Source organism: Schistocerca serialis, chromosome 7 (genome assembly GCF_023864345.2).
Source record: "Schistocerca serialis cubense isolate TAMUIC-IGC-003099 chromosome 7, iqSchSeri2.2, whole genome shotgun sequence".
Lineage (NCBI taxonomy): Eukaryota > Metazoa > Arthropoda > Insecta > Orthoptera > Acrididae > Schistocerca > Schistocerca serialis.
In genome coordinates, this window is record NC_064644.1 from 433,486,280 (window position 1) to 433,507,167 (window position 20,888).

Genomic DNA, 20,888 nt, shown 5'->3' on the forward strand with positions numbered 1-20,888 from the left:
GTTTCAATTATGAGATTCATTTCCGGCCAACGGCTCAACATGTGAATGCTGATCCTTTGTCTCGCCTTCCCATTGGTCCTGATCAGGCATTCAATAGGGACGAACTTTTGTGTTTCCACCTGGATGTTGCCGAGCAGCGGGTTGTGGACGGGTTCCCCATCACTGGGGACAGGCTGGCGGCTGCTACGGGTTCTGACCCTACCCTCTCCCAGGTTTTACGCTGTATTCAGAAGGGTTGGCCAGATCACCCATCCGCTAAGACTTCTGATCCGTTGCGGAACTACTACACTTTGCGCTACCGCCTCACGGCTAGGGATGGTGTTATCCTCCTCTCCACTGACAATGCTTCGCCGCGTGTTGTGGTGCCTGCGTCTTTGCTTGCTTCGGTCTTGCACCTCCTTCACCAGCGGCACTAGGGTGTGTCTCGCACAAAATCTCTGGCACGCCGTCATGTGTACTGGCCTGGATGGACTCTGAAATAGCACACATGGTCGCTGCCTGCGGCCCTTGTGCGTCACAGGCCACTGCCCTGAAGTCATCTTTGTCACCGTGGCCTTCGCCTGAGAAGCCCTGGGAGCGCATTCATGCTGACTTTGCGGGACCATTTTTAGGTACTTATTGGCTCCTCGTAATTGACGCCTATTCTAACTTTCCTTTCATTGTCCGTTGCACGTCACCTACCACCGCGGCAACCACCAGTGCTCTCGCCCGCATTTTTTCTTTGGAAGACCTCCCCTCTACTCTTGTTACTGATAATGGTCCGCAATTTGCCTCTTCCGACTTGGCAGATTTTTGTGCTCGTCACGGCGTTACACATGTCACGGCCCCACCGTTCCATCCACAATCCAACGGTGAGGCTGAATGACTGGTCCGCACATTTAAGGCTCAGATGCGGAAACTTCTGACTTCTTCTGCTGCTGATGATGCGCTTCTCCAGTTCCTGGCGTCTTACCGTTTCACCCCCATGGGCGATCACAGCCCGGCTGAGCTCTTACATGGCCGACAGCCCCGCACGCTACTTCATCTTCTGCGGCCTCCCACCTCACGGCCGCGGGTGCCTTAACTTGGCCGGTTCACCGCCGATGACCTCGTCTGGGTACGGGGATATGGCAGGCGGCCAAAATTGAGCCCGGGCTGCATCTTAAGACACCGTGGCAGACGCCGTATGAAATCCAGACGGACACAGGTGTTGCAGTGCGTCATTCGGACCAGCTTCGGCCTCGGGTGCCAGCAACGCCTGTTCTGAATGCCGCCACACTACCTTTGGCTCTACCTGATGTTCGGGATCTTGGCATCTCACAATACTCACAACGCAGCCCTCTCACCATCATCGCGATGCCAGCACCAGAACGGACGCCACCAGGAGACGTGCCCGTGCAGGAACCGGAGGACCATCCTCTGTCAGAGTACATCTACTCGCCTCCTCCTCCAACGGACGCGGACACATCGTCCATGTCTCCTGTCATATCAACTGGACTTGCCGCAACGGGCAGACTGGTGCATGGGGCCCCAGCAGATTCGACCCCTACGTCTCCTGTCATCTCGACCCGTTATCATCGTGGACACTTCCGTCCGTACGGGAAGCCTCCTCCTCGAGACTTTACGGCGAGTCAAACAACGCCTATGGACGTTAGCCATCTCCAGGACACCTCCATCAAGACCAGTGCAACAATTTCAAAGGGGGGAAAAGTGTTGTGACTCGCCGATTGTTCAAAGTGCCGCCGCGCAATTACGCATGTCCTCTACATGCGGCGCTGTCTGCCAGCAATGCAGCAGCTGCAACACCTAAGCGCCCAGCCGAGCAGCGACCGCTAGACTGAGACTCAGTGTTTAATCGAATGCCGACTTGTACACAGGTCAACTTACTCAGTGACTTATATGTGTTGTTGTGTTGTCCGAAATATATGTGTTAAATTTGAAGATTTAACACAAACATAATGAGGTATCTGCCAACCAGCATGGATTCCATAAACATTCATCATGTGAACCCAAACTTGCACTTTTCTCACATGAAATACTGAAAGCATTGGATCAAGGTAGTCAGGTGGATGCAATATTTCTTGATTCTGGAAAAGGGTTTGAATCAGTACCACAACTATACTTATTGCAAAAAGCATGATCATAATGGGTATCATGTGAAATTTGTGGCTGAATTGATGACTTTTTGGTAGGGAGAACACAGCATGTTATCTTGGATGGAGACTCATCATCAGATGTAGAAGTGACTTCATGTGTGCCCCTGGAAAGTGTGTTGGGAGCCTTGCTGTTCATGTTGTATACTAATGACCTTGCAGACAATATTAATAGCAGCCTCATACTTTTTGTAGATGATGCAGTTATCTATAATGAAGTACTGTCTAAAAGAAGCTGCATAAATATTCAGTGTGAGCTTGATAAGATTTCAAAGTGGTGCAAAGACTGGCAACTTGCTTTAAACTTCCTCAAATGTAAAATTGTGCATTTCACAAAACAAAAAATGGGGTATCCTATGTATAATATGAATAAGTTACAGTTGTAATTTGCCAACTCACACAAAAACCTGTGCACAACACTTTGTAGGGACACGAAATGGATTGCATATGCTCAGTCATGGCTAAAGCAGGTGACAGACTTAAGTTTATTGCTAGAATACTGGGGAAGTGTAATCAGTCTACAAACGAGATTGGTTACAAACCACTTGTGCAACCAGTCCTAGAATATTGCTCAAGTGTGTGGGATCCATACCAAACAAGACTAACAGGGGATATTGAACATATACGAAGAAGGGCAACACAAATTGTCTCAGGTTTTTCTGATCCACAGGAGTTTGTCTCAGAGATACTGAAGTTACTGAACTGGTAGACTCTTGAAAATGGATGTAAACTGTCCTGAGAAAGTCTATTAACAAAGTTTTAAGAACTGGTTTTAAATAATGACTTTACATATATACTACAAGCCCTCCACATATCACTCACCTAGGGACTGTGTGGATAAGATTAGAATCATTATTGCACACACAGAACCATTCAAACATTCATTCTTCCTGTGCTCCATATCTGAATGGAACAGGAAGAAACCCTACTAACTGATACAATGGGGTGTACCCTCTGCCATGCACTTCGTGGTAGTTTGCAGAGTATAGATGAAGATGTAGAGTCAGTTTGCACTTTCATCAAACCATAGTCCATCCCCACCACCCCTAGATTACCCCTTGGTAATTTCCTTTATTTCCTAGTCTCGAAGCTAGCCTCATCGTCAAATCTCTGAACATGAAAACAAACCTCATATCCACTGAAAGAACCACAATCCAGAACATGAAAAATGATCCAAAACTTATAATCTTACCTACTGACAATGGCTCCACCATTGTGGTTATGAACCACAGGGATTACCTGGTGGCAGGCCTCCACTAACTGTGACAATGTTCTCCTACAAGCCCTGCCTCAGTGAACCCATTCCAGAAACTCAGCAAGATCTCTAGTCTCTCCACAAATCCTTAGGCCTATCCCAGAACACCTCTCCTAATTCTGTCTCTCCACTCTCCTACCACTCCCCAAACTCCTATCTTTTATGTGCTTCCTAAAGTACCTAAAGCAAATCACATAGGATGCCCCATTATGGCTAGTTACTGTGTCTTCACATACAGATTCTCTGCCCTTGTGGATCAACACTTTCAGCCTATTATTTGTAACCTACCTGCTAGACAAAAGACATCAATCGTCTCTTCCACAAACTCTCTAAAATTCCCATTTTTTTAATGACCCAGCAACATTATCATCACTGTTGGTGCCACCTCCCTCTGCACTAGCATTCCCAGTACCCATGTATGGTCTTACTGCTATGGAATGCTACCTTTGCAGACACCTGACCAACTCCAAATCTACAGCCTCCTTCCTGGTCACCACGTCCAACTACATGCTCACCCACAATTACTTCTTCTTTGAAGGCAACACCTAGAAACAAATTTGAGGTACAGCAGTGGGCAGCTGCAAGACACCATCCTATGCTAACCTATTTATCTACAGCAATCCTTCCTAACCACCCAGAACCCCAAACCCTGTAACTGGTTCAGATTAATTGATGACATCTTCATGTTATGGACTGAGGGTGAGAACACGTTATCCATATTCCTCCAGCAGCTCACCACCTTCTCCCCCAATCATTTCACCTGATCCTCCTCAGCCCAACAAGTCACCTTTATCAATGTCGACATTCACCCCAAAAAAATGTTCAAATGTGTGTGAAATCTTATGGGACTTAACTGCTAAGGTCATCAGTCCCTAAGCTTACACACTACTTAACCTAAATTATCCTAAGGACAAACACACACACCCATGCTCGAGGGAGGACTCGAACCTCCGCCGGGACCAGCCGCACAGTCCATGACATTCACCCCAATGATAGCTACATGAGTACCTCCGTTGCTACATGAGCACCTCCGTTGTTCTATCCTTTCTGTATTGTTGTTATTTCATCCTGGATTTTCCAATGTTTTATTCTTCATCACCATTTTTCAGATGAGTTTACCCTTGGGAACATACTGAAAATGACTGAGATAGAATAAAAACTGCATTGGTCAGACTGGGTGCTTCTGGCAATTACTTGTGTTAGCAACCTCTTACCAGAATCATTCAGATGAAAATCTTTTGTACAGTGTGACCAACTGAGGGGAATGCATCAGGCACGCCCATGTATGAACTTCCAACTTTCCTGAATGATTTTCCAAGTTTTGCATTAATACATTCCTTAGAGCATTTCATCCAGGATTTGTTGTACTGTTCAAAGAGCAACACAATCTTCACAATAATGTGAGAAAAATCCTCAGCAATGTGCCTAATGTCAGCCTCAGTCATATAATTTAGATTATGGTCCAATCTGTTGCCCATATCCCCAACAATACATGACCTTGTACTCAAGATCCTTCCCCAAAGTGCGAAAATCACAGGTGACATCCATGGAGGTCTGCAGAAATTTATTTGGGGTGGGGGGACTCTAAAATTTCCATTTTATATGTAAATGAGGTAGTCAGTTTTTCGACGTGTCATGCCACAAGAACTAAATTTGGCACAAAAAATTTATTATATCCCTGAGAACTTACGGTTATCTACTTCTAGAAGTGTAAGAGGCAAGGGGAGGCAAGTTTCCTGGATTTTTTCCACAGATTTGGAAGGCTAGACTGGAATTTTGTCTCCGGGTCTAGACCTAGCATTACTACTGCAAACTGCAGCTCACAAAACTGATAATTTCTCTTGTGCTACTGCCCAAATGAGGATGAAATTTGATATTAGTCCACATCTCCAGCTATGACTAGCATCATTCTTCATGAATGACATATCGGAACATTCCACATGAAAAAATACAGTCTTTCCTCATGCTGATTACATTACCCATGATTCTGCGGTAATTTTCACGCTTGTACATTATGAGATTCAAGTTATTTGCTTAAAATTTTTGTACAATGAAAGATAACACCTACATGATTTTTAGATCAAATTTTTTGACTAAAAAGTTTGCAAATAAGAATTATTTAGAGTTACCTTGTTTAAATGTATGACAGAACTATTTAAAATGACCTGTGGTCTAGATTCGAACTCTGAGTACACTTACAAAATTTGAATCTTCACACCAACACATTTAGCAACTAGATGCCATTGCTAGCATATAGCTGAGTGACAAGCTCTCCCCTTTGACCTCGCAAGGTGAAGTGGAACATATTCTGTGTTCTTGATGATTTATATGCATGGTTGCCAACAGCAAAAACAGTAAAAAAAATTGTGTTCTGTCTAACTTTGATCAATTTAGTCCTTTTAAGCTGCACTGAAATACAAAATAATCATATTTATATAATCATGATTTTCAGGTTGACAAAATATTAGAACAATTTTTTTCTATTTTCTTGAAACTTGTCACGTGTTGAAATAGTATTCCAATACAGAGTTGACCAGGCATCTGAGAAGGCAGAACAGCTGCACTGGTTACAGTGTGATTTCATTCTGCCTTGAAAACCATTGTCATCTTGCCATGATTTCTATAATTTCATTCTCAGTCTTTTTTATAATACAGTAGACGATACACGTGTCTTCTAAATATCTACAGTTTGCTAAATAAATGAAGATATAAAGTCAAATGCATTACTAATTAGAAATGCTGTGAAGACATATGGAATACCACAAACTACCTTGGGGGACATATGAGAAAACATAGAAAAGAAACTGTGTTAATGTAGAGTTAGGAAAAATAATTCAAAGTGGGGATTCCCATTTTCAAAATTCAACATCAGAGTGTTAATTTTCGAAATTCAATGTTTGATTGTTAGCAAATCTTTAACTTGACAAAAGCTGATGGAGTGCAAAAGCGTTCAAAAACAATTTACCTGGAGAAGAGTGAGTGGATGGTTTCATTCACCGAAATGCCATGCTGTCAACAAGAATTTCAAGAAACATGCCTGGTAAGAGAGCAAAGTTACTGTATTTTAAATAGTTAGTGACAGAATTGATTTTATGTCATTTTCTGTTTTATGAAGGAATTTTTATTTTCAACAATGGAAAATCCAGGATGGAATGTAACAATATGTGTGTGAGTTGCATTTGCGTGAGTGTGTGTGTATGTGTGTCTATTGTTGACGAAGGCTTTAATGGCTGAAATTTTTAATTGTGAGAGTCTTTTTGTTGTGCCTATCTGTGACTCAGCATCTCCACTATATGGTGAGTAGCAATTTTTATTTTCTATGTTTAAAATTATAATTTTTCTATTATTTGTGTTGCAGATTGATATCAACACAATTAAGAGCTATTTTGCAAATCTTTAAAAGACACTAGAGAGCATCAGCCCTTCTGATATCCTGAATTATGAAGAAACCTATCTAGCAAATGAATCTCATAAAAAACTGTGTTCTTTCAAATGAGGAACCAACTACCCATAGAGAATGATCAATTTTTCTAAATCAGTAACCAGTGTGTTGTTTACTGGTAGAGCCAATGGGGAACTACTGTCTGCATACGTCATTATAAATCCAAGCATATGTGGAACACTTGGACACAAGGAGGGTCTCCATGAATGAGATATAACAGATCAAAGTCTGGATGGTTTATATGTATGTATGTTTTAAAACTGGGAACCTAGAAATGACGGAGAGGCTTTGTCTCACCCCACAAACCCAGATTTATTGTGCAGTTTGGACCACAATGGACCCCCCCCCCCTCCCTTCCAGAAACATCTCATAACAGACGAGTGTAACCCCAAATATTTGCAAGGTAGAATAATTATGGTGTACGCATACCTGGAAATGGTGTTTGTGCAGCAATCGCCAACACAGTGTAACTGAGGCGGAATAAGAGGAAGCAGCCCGCATTCGCCAAGGTAGATGGAAAACCGCCTGAAAAACCATCCACAGGCTGGTCGGCTGCCAGACCTCGACTCTAATCCACCAGGTGAATTTTTGCCGGGGACTGGCATGCCTTCCCGTTCAGGAAGCAGCGTGTTAAACTGTGCAGCTAGCCAGGCAGGCTCTGGATGGTTTGATGAAGTCACATTCAAAGATTAGTTCCAGACTATTGTAATAACTTTGGGCAGGAAACAAGAAGGGGGGAAAGCAGTGCTGGGTGACAATACATCTTTTCACTCTTCATCGGAAGTGCTGAAAATGTATAAGAAGCACAAAACTAAATTCATCTGTCTCTCTCTGAGTACCACATATTTGCTACCACATTTAAATGTGGCATTTTACAGACCCCTTATAATGGCATGGAGATCAGTATTGACAAAATGGTGCCAGAAAGTAGACAGAAGATTGACTTCCATTCCAAAGGACACTTTCCCTGCTCTTTCTAGTATGTCGGCGGAGACCATCAAATCTAATGCAGCAGTCTGGATTCTGGCCTGCGGAATGTCTCCATTCAAGCCAGAAAAAGTTCACAATAAAGTAGCATCATTGTAATCTGGTATTGCAGAGCCTCCAGAATCTCAGTCCACACTGGCATTAGTGGGGAAGCATTCGTGAAACTGCTCCAGAGCATGAGTTACAAAAAATCACCACGTGCCAAAACAAGGAAAAGAAAAATAGAAACTGAGCCAGGAAAAGGTGTTGCCAGCACCAGTACTGAAGGTAAAACACCTCAGCCAAATGAAGAAATCTCGCATCCTGTGTTAACTGAGAAACAAAGGAAAGGAGAAGCTATGGAAACCAATATAAAAATAAAACAGTCAGCATTGCAGGATTCCAATGACAGCTGAAGACTGACAGTATTCCACTAACGATTCATCAGATGAATAGGTTGAACAGTAAGATAACAAGGCTAAAATTTGGATGACCCTAAATCAAAGGAGTGGTTTTAAGTGAATTTTCCAAGTAAAAAAAAAACAACCGTTAAATTTGACGTTGGTTGCTTTGAGGAACTGGTTCCTGAAGAAGGACTTGAAAGTTTGTTTCATTAGAAATTCTGGTGAATTACAATTCAAATATACTGAAACAGAAGGTGTGAGACTTATCAATTATGATCAAAGGAGAACAGGGGAGTTTTAAATTTTGCTGTAAATTTCCAGGGCTATGATATTAACTACAAACTTAACAGAGACATAAATCGAATATGCTATATTTTTCAGGGCTACTGTATTTATTAGTTTGCTAAAGATTGTGGTTATATTGTGTGTGTGGGTTGAAGTAATTTTGTCTGGACATTAGTTAAATATTTTCTACTAAATTCACGAGTGTATAATGTATGCAATTAACAAACAGTATTAAGTCCACATTTTCTGATCCTAAAATTTCTCTTAAAAATTAAAATACAAATCAATACAAATAAATAACAAAATCATCCAACAGACTGGAATGTGGGTGAATGTCCATTTATATGTCTTTTTAATATGGTGGTTGACTTAACACCAAGTACTGGGTTCAGTCATCTGGTGCTTAAAAAGTGTTTTCCTCAGTGACTGTGGACATTTTAAAGAAAATAACAGGAAAGAATCCTGTAGCTGTGAGCTACAAGATACTGTTTTCAGTGAAAATGCAGATTGCTTTGTCTGTGAAGCAGAATAAAAAATACAAAAAGAAGTGATCAGCACTAGACATGTTTATGGTAGCTTTTCACTTTAGTATTATCTATTCTACAGTGATCTTACACCTACAGTAAATGCCTTGTGATCTGAGAAGCCAACATATATGAAATTTACATCCCAATCTTGGCAGTGCAATGCGTGAAGTCTTCAGTGACTACCATAGCAGAATCCTCCAAAAGCCCTCTCACACAAACCCACAAAAATTCTGGCTATATGTGAATGCTGTCTGTAGTACCAAAGTTAGTGTCCAGACACTCATGGATGAAACAGCAACTGAAATTGATAGTAACAAAGCAAAGACAGAAATGTTGAACTTTGATTTAAAATGTTTCTATACAAAGCAAAATCCATGAGTGTTGTCAAATAGTTACAGCTTAATAACTGTGTCAGTGTGAAGTTGACTGGTATAGTAGACATTAGTGTCACTGGAGATGAAAAACAGCTGAAGTCAATAAAACTGAACAAAGCCCCAGGTCCTAGCAGAACCCCTACAAAACTCTACATAGAACAATATCTGAATTACACCCTACACGCACTGTGAGGTAAATGCTGCAATGGATTTTGCATAATTTGGAAAAAGAGGCAAAACTGTGATTCATCAGGCCTCATCAGTTACTATCCAGTTTCTGTGTCATTTCAACCATTAGAGATGTGCAGCTTCCTGTGCTTCCATGAGTAATAGTCTCTTGCGAGTTATCTAACTCTAAATGTCCACTGCGTGCAGTTCCCTCCACAAAGGTTTACTAAGAAACTGGCTGAGATAAGCTTACATTCACTGACAGAAGCAACATCTGTTGGTATGACATTTGTCTCTGGTCTCTGTTAGTTCTCCTGCCAAGTTACATGGCTGCGATTGGTACACCATCCATATTAGACATGTTGACAGTCCAGACTGATGCACCAACAAATTAGGTAGCTTCATTCACAGTGTGGTCACGGGAATGTCCAAACACAATATTGTCTTTCTCGCATTCTGTCATGCCTCCACATCAACCATACTTACTGAGTTGATTCCAGACAACTGACTGACACATAAATACCACTTCACTGCCACAATTCCTGTCAGTGACAGAGTGTCACATGACCACCCAGTAGGCACCAACATACACCATCCACCACACTCCAAAGCAACCACTGTACTCACTTCTACATCTACAGCTACATCTACATAGATACTCCGCAAGCCACCATACTGCATGTCGCGGAGGGTACCCTGTACCACCACTAGTCATTTCCTTTCCTGTTCCACTTGCAAACACAGCAAGAGAAAAACAACTGTCTATATGCCTCTGTATAAGTCCTGATTTCTCATATCTTATCTTTGTGGTCCTTATGTGCAACGTATGTTGGCGGCAGTAGAATTGTTTGGCAGTCAGCTTCAAGTGCCAGTTCTCTAAATTTTCTCAACAGTGTTTCTTGAAAAGAACATTACCTGCCATCCAGGAATTCACATTTTAGTTCCCGAAGTAGCTCCGTAACACTTACTTGTAGTTCAAATTTGCCAGCAACAAATCTAGCAGCCCGCCTCTGAATTTCTTCAACATCTTCCTTTAATCTGAGCTGATATGAATCCCAAACACTCAAGCAGTACTCAAGAATAGGTCGCACTAGTGTCCTATATGCAGTTCCTTTACAGACAAACACACTTTAATAAAATTCTTACCATAAACTAAAGTTGACCATTCGCCATCCCTACCATAGGCATTACAAGCTCATTCCATTTCATATTGCTTTGCAATGTTATGCCAGATATTTAAACGATGTGACTGTGACAGATAATGCAGTATCCGAACATCACGGGTTTGTTTCTCCTACTCATCCGCATTAACTTACATTTTTCTACATCTAGAGCTAGGTGCCATTCATCACACCACCTATAAATTTTGTCTAAGTCATCTAATATCCTCCTACAGTTACTCAGCTTCAATTCCATATTGTACATCATAGCATCAACAGCAAACAACTGCAAATTTATCCCCACACGGTCCAACAAATCATTTATGTATATAGAAAACAACAGTGGTGCTATTATACTTCCCTGGGGCACTCCTGATGATAACCTTGTCCGCAATGAACACTTGCCATTAAGGACAACATATTGTGTTCTAAAAAGTCTTCGAGCCACTCACATATCTGTGAACCTATTCCATATGCTTGTGCCTCCACTTCACTAACAGTTTAAAAGACGAACTTTTACATCTGAAGAGAGTTTTTGAGGACAATGGGTATTCTCCACAACAGATACGTAAGGCACTACAAATAAAACCTAAGGTGTCCGTAAGGAATGCAGAAGATGATGAGGAAACATTTAAATCCATGGCTTTCCTGCCGTATGTGGGAAGCCTTTCATCCAAAATAGGACGGATCCTCACTAAACATAAAGTAAAAGTGATTTTTCGTCCACCGGCGAAGATGGCTGCACTCCTGGGTTCCGTTAAAGATGACTTACTAAAGATGACTTACTACTCCACAAGCCTGGAGTTTACAAGATACCATGTGAATGTGGCCTTCATATATCGGACAAACGAATCGTACAGTCCAAGAGAGGTGTACGGAACATCGCAGGTACACTCGGCTCTTACAACCCAGTAAATCGGCTGTGGCAGAGCATTGTATTGGTTCTGGTCACTCTATGGTATATGAAAATGTCGAAATTCTGACTTCTGTTTCATCTTTCTGGGACTCCGTAGTAAAAGAGGCCATTGAAATCCGCTTGATGAAGAATTTAATTAATAGAGACAGCGGTTTCACATTAGATAAATCATGGAATCCGGCACTTTCAATATTGAACTTACAAAGACGTCGCTACAGTTCAGCTCCCAGTAATACATCGACCTCCCAGCCTGGATCGAATGCGCAGCCACAGACGTAACTCATGCATACTGTACGTCTTTGCTGCCGATCAAGATCACTGGCGCCTTGTTTATCTGTGGCCGCATGCGCAGTGGTGTGGTCCGCGAGTTTAAAAGGATGGAGCGAGCGCTGGAGCGTCAGTCGTACGGCTCTCTCTGAAGATGGCTGAAAGGTATACAGCCGAAATATTAGAAGAAGAAGCAGAATTCATGCGGCTGCATTCCCGAAACTTAATGGAGAAGTGTACTGTAACCTACTTCCTTTGTTTCTGGACTGCATTTCCTTAGGATTCTTTCAATGAATCTCAGTCTGGCATCTGCTTTACTGACGATTAATTTTATATGGTCGTTCCATTTTAGATCACTCCTAATGCCTACTCCCAGATAGTTTATGGAATTAATTGCTTCCAGTTGCTGACCTGCGATATTGTGGCTAAATGATAAAGGATCTTTCTTTCTATGTATTCACAGCGCATTACACTTGTCTATATTAAGATTCAATTGCCATTCCCTGCACCATGCATCAATTTGTTGCAGATCCTCCTCCATTTCAGTACAATTATCTCGATATACTACAGCATCATCCACAAAAAGCCTCAGTGAACTTCTGATGTTATGCACAAGGTCATTTATATATATTGTGAATAGCAACGGTCCTACTCCCCTGCAGCACACCTGAAATCACTCTTACTTCAGAAGACTTCTCTCCATTGAGAATGACATGCTGCGTTCTGTTATCTACAAACTATTCAATCCAATCACACAATTGGTCTGATAGTCCATATGCTCTTACTTTGTTCATTAAACAACTGTGGGGAATTGTATCAAACACCTTGCGGAAGTCAAGAAACACGGCATCTAGCTGGGAACCTGTGTCTGTGGCATTCTGAGTCTCGTGGACGAATAGTGCAAGCTGGGTTTCATACGATCGTCTTTTTCGAAACCCATCCTGATTCCTACAGAGCAGATTTCTTGTCTTCAGAAAAGTCATTATACTCGAGCATAATATGTGTTCCAAAATTCTACAACTGACTGATGTTAGAGAAATAGGTCTATAGTTATGCACATCTGTTCGACATCCTTTCTTGAAAACGGGGATGACCTGTGTCCTTTTCCAATCCTTTGGAACGCTACACTATACTCTTCTAGAGACCTACGGTACACCGTTGCAAGAAGGGGGGCATGATGTAGCCTAATATTGTCTTTGTGATCCCTACAAGAGAAATATGTAAGGGGATTATAGTAAACTGCTACTCACCATGCCATGATGTTGAGTTGCAGACAGGCACAACAAAATGACTGCTAGACAAGTAAACTTTTTGCCAAGAGGCCTTCTTCTATATTAGACAACATACACACTCTCATTCACGCAAATGCAACTTACACACACATGACCTCGGTGGCATTTTGGCCAAAAGCTTACTTGTTTAGCAGTCTTTTTGTTCTGCCTGTTTTTCGACTCAACATCTTAGTGGAGATGTTGAGTCGAAAAACAGGCGAATGGTGAATGGAAATCTATCCTTTTCATAATAATCTGCTGTTGGATTCTAGTAAATGGGTTTTTCTCAGTTAAAGCTGGTTCTTCAAACTTTTATGGTTTTCATGGGACAATTGGCATTATCTTCAAGGGCAGTGCTGTTTTTCTGGGGGAATGCTGGGGGATGTGTACCCCTAAACTTTTTCATCAACAAAGTAATTTTTTTATGATGTTGAGAACTTGGAAATGTGCCAAAGATTTATTTCACAGACGTAAATTTTTTATTTCATTTTTTCATGTTGGTAATTCCACTACGAATGATGCCAGTGCAGTTTTTGGTGGGAAAAGTGATGTCTTTGACTGTTTCAATCATTTGGAACCTACGGCAACTGTTCTCGACAAATGAATCGCTGGCAACCAATTTGACAAGCATGTAGTGCCCTCGTTCGCTAATAGTGGGCGAGTGCAATGCGCAATCTTAAACAGTGCCTGAGGAATCTCACTCACACTAACGTAATACTTGTCAATATTCCGCATCGCTATGATCTTGTAAGATGGTCATGTGTTAACAGGGAAATAAAAAGTGCCAACAATAAGTTTGCAAAAATCTGCAGACATTTTAAAAACGTGAAATGCGTTGATATAAGCAGTATTGGACGTAGATTCCACACGCAACACAGACTTCACCTGAATGACTTAGGGAAAGAATATCTGACAAGCCTGATAACCAAGGGAATTAAAAACGTCCAAAATAAATTCAAAACCAAAACGATAATTGCATCGCCATTGCCTGACTCCAAAATGAAAACACTTCAAAAAAATCATTATAAACATCATCAGCACCAGCAAAACATGTAAAAAAAAGATGAAATTTTAACAGAAAGAACAGTGGACATCGATTTCAACGACAAAAGAACTACTGTTCCTCATCATCTAAATATTATTTTAGATGAAAATAAGAAAAACAAGAAGACTCCCAAGTTCACAAGGAAACACAGCAGTAGTGACAGAACCAACATTTGAAGTGTCAGAAACAGCATCACCATCGACAACAACAAATAGAAGGCTGTTGGACAGAAGAAATGCTGAGCCTCCTTCTCATCTCAGCGATTTTTTATGTGTGAGCCTGAAGAAAAAGAAGGGACAACAGTAGGTAGTGTCAAGTGTCTCCTCTCTCCTGTCTCAAGACAGACTCCAATGGATTCTCAGTCAGGTAACAGCACTAATAGAATGAAAAAGCAAGAGGAAGGCATCTCTTTCTTTCATCAAAATATAAGGGGCCTCTTAAACAAAACAGATCAACTCCTTATTAACATTAGTGAAAAAGGACAGTAAAAATAATGCTCAGATTTTGTGCTTAACTGAGCACCATGTTACTGATAAATGTGCCTTGCAATCTATAGTAAGATATAGTTTAGTAACATACTACTGTAGGGAAAGTGAAGACAAAGGTGGAGTAGCAATTTACGTTAAGGACAGTGTAGCATACAAAGCTATAGATATTAAGAAATATTGTGTGGAACAACAATTTGAGGCATGTGCCACAGAAATAATAACTAAATTCCACCCAATAATAGTGTTGGCTGTCTACAGGTCTCCTTCAGGTGATATAAAAACTTTTCTGCATTCAATGGAACTCCTTCTGTCAGGGTTACTTTCAAAAGCGAAGGATATTGTAGTTTTACGTGATTTCAATATAAACTTTATGACAGAAAATAAGAATAAAATATACTTTGAGATTGTGATGACCTTACATAATCTGACATCAGTAATAAACTTCCCACCAAGAATTACATCCAAGTGCCAAACTATGATAGCCAACATTTTTTTAGATGTAAGTAGGCATCAGAATTATATTGTCAGGCAGGTTATAAGTGGGCTTTCAGATCATGATTGACAAATTCTCACTCTTTATGACGTTAATCTGTTCAAAAAAGAATTTCCTCAATGGAAATTCGTAAGAGTTATGAATGAAGAGGCAGCCACAGGTCGCAGCAAATGGACTGATCTTTAGTATATAGCCATGATGATGTTGATACTAAATTTAACTGTGTTATAAATGAATTCTGTGCTCTTTTTGAAGAAATATTTCCCAAGACATGGGTCAGAAACAGTGCTTCCAATTCTGTAAGTAAGCCTTGGATTACAAAAGGTATAAAACAGGCATGTAAAACCAAAAGGGAAACTTATGCGGCAATAAGATTGTGTGAAGATGTAGAAAAATGGGAACACTATTTATTATACTGTAAAAGTTTGAAGAAACTAATATGGAAATCAAAAGCCCTTTATTATGAGAAGAAAATAGATAATTCTAATAATAAAATAAAAACAATTTGGAGCATTGTAAAAAAAGAAACAGGAAGAGATACAACAAGCAAATAAGATGTAAATAAAATCAGATATGAAGGTACCCTAGTAGATAACCCCAAAACGGTGGCTGAGATTTTTAATAAACACTTCCTATCAGTAACTCAACAGATTAGTTGCAAGCCCAATGTTGATGAAGCTGTAACTCTTTGTCAAGCAGTATATTCAAACACAATTTCAGAAATGCACCTTAATCCTGTCACTGTAGAAGAAATTAAAAAAATCATCATGTCTCTAAAAAGTACGAACTCTGCAGGGGTTGATAATACATCTAGTAATTTATTGAAATATGCTTGTGTGTGGATAAGGGACATTCTCTGTCATAATTTCAATGCTTCCCTTCAGAAAGGTGTTGTTCCCAGTAGACTTAAGTATGCCATTGTGAAGCCCCTGTACAAAAAGGGCGATAAAGCTGAACTAACTAACTATCGACCTATCCCTTTGCTGACAGCTTTCTTCAAAATTCTAGAAACGATAAACATGTAAGAATTACTGATCATCTCATGAAGAATGGAGTTCTCAGCAAGAGCCAATTTGGCTTTCAAAAGGGCCGTTCAACAGAAGACGCAGTCTATGCATTTGCAAATGAAGTCCTAGAAACCCTTAATGAAAAAATGCTAGCACTTGGTGTCTTCTGTGATTTATCCAAAGCGTTGACTGTGATCATCACCAGATTCTCTTGCAAAAAGCAAAATTAGTAGTAATAAGTGGTGTTGCAGGCAACTGGCCACAGTCCTACCTCCAAGACAGAAAACAAAAAGTTGTCTTGAATGTGACACTTCCTCAGATTCTGAATGGAGTTCCATTACATGTGGAGTGCCTCAGGGCTCAATTCTTGGGCCACTATTATTCCTGATTTTTATAAATGATCTACCATCATGTACAAGCCTGCCGTGTAAATTTACATTATTTGCTGATGATACCACAATGAGATGAGCAGTAGAACAGACAACAATCTTGAGGAACTCCTTAATCACATACTCTCAGATGTGGTTAATTGGTTCAAGGTGAATGGTCTCTCATTACATTCCAATAAGACCAGCTTTATTCAATTCTGTACAAAAACAGAAAAAGAGAGAGAGATATAAGTGTGACATGTGGTAATCAACCAATAGTAAGAATGGAAACAACAAAATTTCTTGGAGTGCACATTGACAAGAAAATGAACTGCTCTTCACATATTATTGATCTCTGTAAGAGGCTTAGCTCTGCTACCTACGCTTTACGGGTTGTCACTACATGTGTTGAACCTAACACTGCAAAAGTGGCATACTATGGCTATTTTCATTCTCTCATTGAGTACGGAATTATTTTTTGGGGCAACCAGCCATTAGCAAGGAAAGTGTTCATTGCACAGAAGTGAGCATTAAGAATTATATGTGGATTGCGCCCAAGAGACTCGTGTAGAAATAGTTTTCGTAAACTTAAAATATACACAACTACATGCTAATATATTTTTTCTCTCATGTGTTTTGTTTGTAAAAATATAGAGATATTTCAACCAAACAGTAATTATCATGAGCATAACATATGGAGTAGGAATCACATACACAGCAAGCTCAGAAATTTGAGCTTGGCACAAAAGGGCGTCCACTACACTGGAGCAAAACTCTTCAATGTTCTTCCTCCTGGAATAAAGACAGAGATCATAACAAGAGTAAGTTTAAGAAAGCACTAAAAATATTTCTGCTATAAAAAGCTTTTTACAGTCTAGATGAATTTTTAACTAAGTAAATTGTAATATTTTAATGTTATATAATACAAGTAGCAGTGGTTGGGAAGGGAGTAAGACAGGGTTGTAGCCTCTCCCCGATGTTGTTCAATCTGTATATTGAGCAAGCAGTAAAGGAAACAAAAGAAAAATTCGGAGTAGGTATTAAAATTCATGGAGAAGAAATAAAAACTTTGAGGTTCGCTGATGACATTGTAATTCTGTCAGAGACAGCAAAGGACTTGGAAGAGCAGTTGAATGGAATGGACAGTGTCTTGAAAGGAGGATATAAGATGAACATCAACAAAAGCAAAACGAGGATAATGGAATGTAGTCTAATTAAGTCGGGTGATGCTGAGGGAATTAGATTAGGAAATGAGGCACTTAAAGTAGTAAAGGAGTTTTGCTATTTGGGGAGCAAAATAACTGATGATGGTCGAAGTAGAGAGGATATAAAATGTAGACTGGCAATGGCAAGGAAAGCGTTTCTGAAGAAGAGAAATTTGTTAATACTGAGTATAGGTTTAAGTGTCAGGAAGTCATTTCTGAAAGTATTCGTATGGAGTGTAGCCATGTATGGAAGTGAAACATGGACGATAAATAGTTTGGACAAGAAGAGAATAGAAGCTTTCGAAATGTGGTGCTACAGAAGAATGCTGAAGATTAGATGGGTAGATCACATAACTAATGAGGAAGTATTGAATAGGATTGGGGAGAAGAGAAGTTTGTGGCACAACTTGACCAGAAGAAGGGATCGGTTGGTAGGACATGTTCTGAGGCATCAAGGGATCACCAATTTAGTATTGGAGGGCAGCGTGGAGGGTAAAAATCGTAGAGGGAGACCAAGAGATGAATACACTAAGCAGATTCAGAAGGATGTAGGTTGCAGTAGGTACTGGGAGATGAAAAAGCTTGCACAGGATAGAGTAGCATGGAGAGCTGCATCAAACCAGTCTCAGGACTGAAGACCACAACAACATAATACAAGTTGACATAATGCCACTAAGAATGTTATTTAACCTGAGCTCTGTATCTGTGTGTTCTCTGTACCTGTTTTCTGTAGTGTTTTAATGATTCTAAGAAAATATGTATTTACTTTTCTGTATTGCTGCCCAAAGAATTTACTGTATAAATTTTTATATAATTATGTACTCAAATTTCTGTATATGCTATAAGATTATCGGATTTTATTTGTAAAAAACTGACTTGTTCCACGTCCTTATGTATCCAACACAGTTGGACCTATGGAACATGAAATAAATCAAATCAAATCAAGATGGTAGTGCTAAACGGTTATGCATACGCTCAAATGCCGAGCTACCGATAGATATCTCTATGATCTCGCTACCATGATCCTTCACGATTCATTGCCATCTTTGTTTTGTTGTTCTTTATGCCATTTTGGGAGCCAAACAGGGTTACAAAAGATTTTTGTAGTGTAGTTTCTATTGCTGTTGATGATAGGTGTGGATGGTGTTTGTTGTATTGTGTCTTTTAGTGTTGTTTTATAGGTTAAAATATGTGATCGGTAATATTTCCTTATATTGTTTTGCATGTCGGAGGGTCGATCGGACTCACCAGTTTCATTTGAGGTGTATTATAGGTCAACTGAAGTGTACAATACCATATTCTTTTATTGTTCAGGGGTTGATGGGAATCACATGCTTCATTTGAGGTGATGTAAACTTAAGTGTTTGATACCACATTCTCTTGTATGTTTCATTTGAACTGTAAAGTCAACTGAAGAGTCTGATACCTTTTTTTTTGTAGTTAGACATGTTGATGACGTTATGGCTAAAAGAAGACGGGTGGTATCCCAAACTTCAGTTATAAGTAATTTTCACTGCATTATATCCAATGTCGGAATACCCTCAAACTTCTTTTTTAGAAAAAAAAAAACACTGTTCAAAGGTATACCAATTCAGGTTTTTCAGCATCTCCATGGCAATCAGCCATGGATCAAACAAAACTGTGACCATGGTCCAAATGGCTCTGAGCACTATGGGACTTAACATCTATGGTCATCAGTCCCCTAGAACTCAGAACTACTTAAACCTAACTAACCTAAGAACATCACACAACACCCGGTCATCACGAGGCAGAGAAAATCCCTTACCCCGCCGGGAATCGAACCCGTGCGCGGGAAGCGAGAACGCTACCGCACGACCACGAGCTGCGGACTGTGACCATGGGTACTGCCCTTCTTGAGATATGCTCAGTATCCTTTAGTTGTCCTATTAGATATAGATCTCACTTATATGAGTAGTCATTTACAAGTAATCTCCTTTGAAGACTAAATGCATTTTGCTGGTGTTCTACCAGTGTTTCATTTCGTTCACCTACAAACTGTTACACCCTGATATTTGCATGTGTTCACTGATTCCACCTGTGACATACTGATGTTATAGTGACAGGATACTAGGTTTTCTTCCATTTGTTACGTGCACAATTTTACATTACAGGAATTTAAAGCAAGTTGCAAATCCTTCCAACACTTTGAAATCTTTTTAATATCTCACTGAATATTTGTGGATTTTTGAAAACTTTTTAATATCTCACTGAATATTTGTGGAGCTTCTCTGGCAGCATTTCATAACAGATAACTGCATCATTTGAAAACATCTGTGGTTGCTGTTAATACAACCTGCCCAGTCATGAATATACAGTACGTCCACATCAAAATGCACCATTTTTTGGGCCAGTTACACCTACATTGCTGCCTAGTTTTTGTCAACATCTGGTACATTTGTTTCATTGTTCTCTGGCCGAACGAAAATGGTGTGAGTTCAGGAGAATGGTGCTGTGGTATGCAAGGTTAAATCCATTAATAGATTCTCCAGGTTATATGGCAATAGGAATTTGCTTCTGAAATGCTTAACTGAACTGATTGGAATCCTGCATTTTGGCAAGTGTAAGCATAGCGTTAACATTTGGTGGTCACAGAATCCATACAGTGTGAAGGAAAACGTATGAGATCGCCCAAAAGTGAACATTTGGTGTAGCCTCGTGTGTGAAAAGATAACTGGACCATTATTGTTTGCGGATGAGACTGTCACTATGTAGGAGATATTTGCTGTTCCGCAGGTTGAAGAAATCTTAACGACAAAATGGTGGTCCACCTCGCTGACGGATGTTTGGAAAACACTGAATTGAATGTTTCCAAGGTGCTGGCTTGGATGTGATGGACCCATGAATAGGCCTCCACGTTCTTCTGGCAGCCCACAACTGGGTTCATAGGCTACGTGAAGTGCAGGGTGTTCGTCACTGCAGCGTTGGACCTTCATGACCTCCGTACTCGGATTTTGGAAGTCATTGGTATCATCCCTCTGGACATGTTTCGGCACCTGGATGGAAACCGAAGACAGGTCAGACATTCTTCATGTCACCGCAAACGTTTTAAAGTGTTGTGGTTTGATGTGATTTTTTTTTTAACGTGGCATTAGGC